The following is a 6,000-nucleotide window of genomic DNA, read 5'->3' on the forward strand; positions in this document are numbered from 1 at the left end:
GCTTTCCCCTGATGGCGAGGATCTTGATGAGCAGTGAAGGCGAACAGAAATAGGCAACTCAACATGGCTGCTGTATTGGGGTTTAGCCGAGAAGTAAAATCAGCTGGGGGTACAGAGATATGTAATGGGGGTATTTGTTGGGAGTTGGCTTATGTGGTATTGCATGCTGAGTGTTCCATGGTGTGTTATCGACAAGTAGAAGGACCAGGGAAAGTCCTCAGTGTCCAAAGCCCCGAAGCCTACCACCTCTGTTGGAGAGCTGGAAAGAGGGTCAGGAAGTGGATGAGTTTGCTCTGCTCTGCTTTTTCTTCTCTTCAAGCCCTTAGCTGACTCAGGGTGTGTGCCCACCCTAGTGACAGTGGATTATCCTTACTCAGTCTATGACTCAAATGCTAATTTCTTCCAGGAATGCCTCAGGGACACCAGGAAATGTTTTCCTCATGACCTGGGTGTCCCTCAGGCCGGTAGGGCTGACTCATAAAAGTTACCCTCACCACACTCCCAGAGCTCATAGAAGGTAATGAATTAGTGCCCCAGGCGCCAGAAAGGGACTTAACAAGGCCAGTTGCCAGGAAGGCTAACAACAGTTTAGGAACTGAGTATACACCGTGGAATGAATGTTTGTGTGTGTGTGTGTGTGTGTGTGTGTGTGTGTGTGTGTGTATGTGTGTGTGTGTGTGTGTGTGTGTGAAGTCCAGGAGCAGATGGTGGCTGGCCCCTCAGGCCCCTCCAACATGGTGTCCAGCAGCCTCTGACCTCTCCTCAATATTATTCTCCTTGTTCACAATCATAGTGGCCTTTAAAACCATGACAAGCCTTGGTTCCAGCACCTTTGCCTTCACTGCTGCATCCTATGTCCTAGTGACAGTCTCCTGCCCTTCCTTCCTCCCTGCAACTCCCTGCCTGAATGCTGCCTTCTTAGCACAAGCTGATCTGTAGATTTGTTGCATCCCTTTCTCTCACTATCCCCCTTCTCACCTGGTCTTTTTGTGGTAGTTATCACCATTTGACATAGTCCATAGTTTTAGCTACTGTTATTTTGTTACCTGCTTCTGAGTCCCACGGCTTGCTCCGTCCTGTCGCTGCTGCAGCCCCTTGCTCTCGGAATGTCTGGAGGCATACAATAACCATCCATGGGTACCTGCAAACGGATGAACATAGCCCTCTGTTGGAGGACTGGAAATCACCATCAGCCTTCATCCTAAGTGTTTTCAACTCAGCATACTGATGGATTTTTTCCATGGCAACTGAGCCCTGATTATCATAAAAGCCAACTGGAAAATATCATCTCCTTTACCAGCAGTTGCTACCCTTCCAAGCCTGCTAGACGGGATCTCTTCTATAAATCAGCAAATATATTTATTTGCAGAATTTCTCCCAAATAACCACTAGCATCTCTTAGCCCTGTAAAAGTCCCTGATTATCAATGATTCTTTTTAAAAAAAAAAAAAAGGAATATGCTTTTCCCCTTAGATGAAGACAATTTGGCCAAAAGCACATCCTTGTAAGCCAATGTAAAATTAACCAATCTAGAACTGAAGAGAGTTTTACAACTTGGGCTATACTGATGAAGGATGTTAGACTTGCGAGGCAAGTGCTTTACCATCTTAGCTACACCCCTAGCTCAGAAGGCTTGTTTTATGACTGTAGAACCAAGTACTCTGAAGTTTTCCCTCCTCTTCGTGTGTGTCACTACCCTATCCTTGACCAACTGAGAGCAGGAGAGGTCTCAAGTCAGAAGCTTCCATCTCTTCCCCATGGGGTTGATCAATTCTAGAACAAAAAGACTGTATCTCCAGGAACTATTTGTCTCCTAGCTCCATGAGAAAGTCCAGGAGTATTTTCAAAGATAGTACAAAGCTTTCCATGGGGTTTATGGAAATGAGCCTAGTGGCACAAGGTTTTTGATGAAAAAAAAAAAATCTCATCCCCGGGAGGTAAGGGGATTCAGCTGGGTCCACAGAACTTTCCAATTTCATCTGCTTGGCAAAAGCAAAGTTAAAGATCCCTTAAGGGGGCCAGGGCAGCCAAGGGTAGCTGCTGGCCTCTGTTTTTCTTTCTGGGCCCTGCCAAGAATGACATCACCTCGTTGGATTATTAGCAGGCCCTATCAACAAACACAATCCCATCCGTCACATCAAAGCAGCCCACATATGTGCATGCCGGTCAGGGAGCCAGTTTCCATTAGCTTCGTGCCATCTTTAAACAAACTTAAGGTGGCCTCTTGAGGTGCAAAAGTACCCATTGGCCTTTTTTTTTTTTTTTAAACATAGAGGAAAATTCTTGGGAGGTGGGGGTGGGGGGTGGGGAGGGGTCAACACTATGACAACAAAATCTGTTGATTGTGAGGACTTGACATACCACAAAGCAAGCTGGTCCTCGTGGGTTAAAAAAAAAAAAAAAGCTAATATTTATGGTAAACATGTGAAATGGAGTAGGCATGGTCAAGATGAAAGCTGCTGAGCCTGTAGAGAAAGCAGGTGGGCTTCCTCAGAATAACCACACAGGGAGGGTGTGGCTTCCCTGGAGAAGATCGGGGAACGATGGCCTGCCGATGGAAGAACTCTGTCTTCTTCCGGTGATGCCCAGCAAAATTTTGTGTGGGTTTCTCAGTGCTGGTGTCAAGATGGACCTTTCAGAGAGTCTTATGGAAGCAGGAGACTTAGAGACTTAACTTAAGAGGCGGGGCCAGAGGCTAGAGAGACAGCCTGCTACCTATGGGGAGGAGTAAAAGCCAGGGAGCTTTTAAGGTGGACAGTCCAGTTGAGAAAAGAAAAGAAGAAAAACTGACTAGGCATTTACATGGACAATATAGTCGGTCCCGTTTTTTTTTTAATGACCCCACAATTAATGTGTTTACCTCTGAAATATGCTGGATCTGCTGTGGAGTATCATGAGCTCGCATCCCATCTCTTCGACTGCAGCGTGCACAGCAGCTGGCTTCTCCGAGGGTCCTCCGGCTCCTTCCCTGACAAAGTTCTTATAAGCAGAACCTCGTTGCCAATGTTGTCCAGTTTCTCCCCGTTCTTATCCTCCCGAGGGACTTCTCTCCTGCATTAGAAGGAAGATTTGGAAAGCTGTCTTGGAGTCCTCGAGGCAAATCCCAGCTCTCACAGAAGTCGCCCGTTCCCCAGGCTGGCTCGATCATGTGACAGCCCATGGGAAGCACACCCTTGGCTAAATCATGGCAACAGATTTCACAGAAGAGAAAGGTTGATGGCTGACAGAAGCCTCAAAATACCCGCTAGACTGAGCCTCATAGGGCAGAGGATATGCCGACTACACGGGAAAGATCTCTAGGAATTAGACCTCACTCTTTTTACATCGTGCGTTGGCTCACACCACCTTGGGGCTCTGTTCTTTGACACGTGACCCTGCCGCTGCCTACTCATAGAATTGATTTTAGAAGATTGCAAGAATCAAGTACATTAATTAAGGGACAATGCAAATTTAGTTTGCTTTGGGTTTGGTTTGTTTATTTGTTTGTTTGTTTGTTTGTTTTACTTTAGTTGTGATTGGCCATTAGTTGAGCTGAGCCTAATGAGAAAGATGAGGCATCTCCCTAACCCTCAGCATCCTTATGTGCTAGCATGTATGGTCAGGGCCTTCACCAACACAGTTGTGCTGAAATATAATCATTAGGCTTGACCCTGACCATGTGAGTCCTTTATAGAAAGGGAGATCTGGACATAGGGACAGACACATTTCCTGGAAAGAAGATGTGAAAGAGAACAAGAAAACAGACGTCCCATCAGCCAGGGAGGGAGGCCCGGCACAGATCCTTCCCTCACAAGAAGCAAGCCTGCTTGTGTGAACATCGTGGCAAGAATTAAGCCCCTCTGAGGAGAGACCCTTGTGCCCCATCCTTTGGATATCAGACTATTGAGGCCATGGGCTCCAAGGAATTGGACTCTCCCCCAGGAATCTCACGCCAGGAGGAGAAAAAGGCTGAAGCTTGGTGCCAGAGGGAGCACTTGTCTCCCAGAGAGAGAGGTCACACAGTTCTGACGATCTGTCAGAGCACATTGCAGAAGAGACTAGAGCTCAGTGCTGAGAAGGCCCATACTTGACCAGGGCTGCTCTAGTCTGCCCTGCAATTGCCCTCTCTTTAAACCTATACCTCATGTTAGAACCCAAGAGATGAACTTGGAGCTCACTAGACCCCTTCATCTGTTCGTCTTCCAAGTGTTGCTACGCTGAATAAAGCTCCTTTCTCTGTTGATTGCTGGATTGATGTATTGAAAGTGTGTGGCCAAGCCTAGCTTGAAAAGCCAATCAGAAGCTGGGCTTAGATTCTAACAGCTCTGGTGACATTGACCCCTTTGACCTTGGACTTCTGGAACGTGAGACAGTAGATTTCTGTTGTTTATGCTAGCCAGTTGTGACAGTCGTGGCAGCCCCCGCAAAAAAATACATTGATGATGATGATGATTTTGTTTTGAGACAAGGTCTTGTTAGGTAGCCCAATTCATAACCATCCTGCCTCAGCCCCCCAAGTTTGAGGATTATAAGCACATGTCATGGTCACATTCTGAAATCCTAAAGCCCAGTCTTTTCCCAAGAAGTTCTGTGTGCCAACGCTCATACAAACTGGCTGTACCAGCCCAAAGCAATTTCAGCCTCCTTCAGAATCTCAGACAAAAGATGTAACCAACATCAGTGCCTCCTTCCCTGTAGCAACCTGTGCCCTCCTCATGTGGGTCCCCACCCAAGGGACAAAAGCAGCTCCTTTGTTGTTATTTTAGACATGCACAACTTAAACAGTGGAAGGCAGATGTGAAAACTGTCATTTGCCCATAATGGCTATGACTTATGACCAGTCCTGCTGGAAGATGGCATTGCTGTACGTTAGCTGAAGTGGGGCTCCACACAAGGAGCAGCTTACAGAACCCTAGATGCCGTTTCCTATGAGCTCACACTGAAAAAACACAATGTGGCCAACCAAATCAGACTCTTTCAAGATGTTTGGAGGGTATTTTTTGAAAACCAACCAGAGCCTGATTTCTCTATCCAGGGTACAGTATGAGCTTATTATGAGAAACTGCCATGTCAAAGAGGCAGGGGTGTGACATGGAGGTGGGGGAGGGTGTCAAAGTGGAAAGAGAGAAAGCAAACACATCTCTGAACTTTGGTGGTGTTTGCCTAAGAATTCCGGTAGGGTTTAATGAACTTCGCTCTGAATTTTAACTGGTTTGGTTTATCCCATGACCTAAGCAGGGGATGCTTTTCACCGCATCTTACATCATTTAAGCCAGACCCTCCCTCACCTGCCGTTCCTGCTCGCTCGTCCTAAGACCTCACTGCAGACTCAGTCACTGAGGTCAGCGCAAGATGCACCTTCTTGAGGCTGAGACTAGCAGTTCTGGGTAGCGTGTGAGGGAAGGGTTGCACGTGCCAGGGATTGGAGGATGATGTTGCCCCACGTGCTACAGCTCACACCTTGAATCGACAAGCACCTGCCAGGCCACCTGGGTCAGAGGCTGGCTTTTCTCCATCTTCAAGGATGGTTGAGTTTTCAAAGGGTTTTGCAGGCAAAAGTGAGTGTACGAGTTTAGAGGGTGTACCACACACCCTGGCTGTTCCCAAGATGAAAGGAATTCCTTACCAGAGCAGCAGCTTTCTGCTCAGTGGGTTTTACTAAAGGTAGATAAAGCCTGTGGGAACATGGCTCGCTCGCCCTCTCTCCCCCCTCCCACTTTTCTGTCTCTCCTGGCAGGGATTCACACTGTAAATTTATTGCTTACTTTATTCTCTGAAGCCAGGGAGCAGATGAACAGGAAGCTCCAAGCCTGCATCCTAACAGATTTAGAGCAGAGGGTGTGGGCTAGGGGTGTGTAAATAAATCATGGCCTCTCAGCACAAGCTGCACATGAGAATCACCTGCGGAGCATTAAAAATGCCTTCTAAACTGTACCACCAAAGCTTTTTCATCTGAAAAGAGCAGGCCAGGCTCAGCAAGGGTGTTTAGAAGCTCCCAGGAGGGATCAATGCAAGCTGAAA

The 6,000-nt window shown here is 47.2% G+C and overlaps 1 long non-coding RNA gene across 3 annotated transcripts in view; it reads right to left on the minus strand.

Moving 5' to 3' along the window:
* Positions 1-3,029, minus strand: part of LOC311608264 — a 59,112-nt gene extending 56,083 nt beyond the window's left edge. For 2 of the 3 annotated variants that reach the window (XR_014782881.1, XR_014782882.1), the window contains exon 1: positions 1,047-1,207. This is a non-coding gene — a long non-coding RNA (uncharacterized lncRNA). Of the gene's footprint in view, positions 1-1,046; positions 1,208-2,860 lie in introns of those variants that run through there. The other variant, XR_014782880.1, reaches the window with a different exon arrangement.
* Positions 3,030-6,000: the final 2,971 nt, after the last annotated feature.

The sequence above is a fragment of the Acomys minous genome, assembly GCF_964271855.1.
Source record: "Acomys minous genome assembly, chromosome: 11".
Taxonomy (NCBI): Eukaryota; Metazoa; Chordata; class Mammalia; order Rodentia; family Muridae; genus Acomys; species Acomys minous.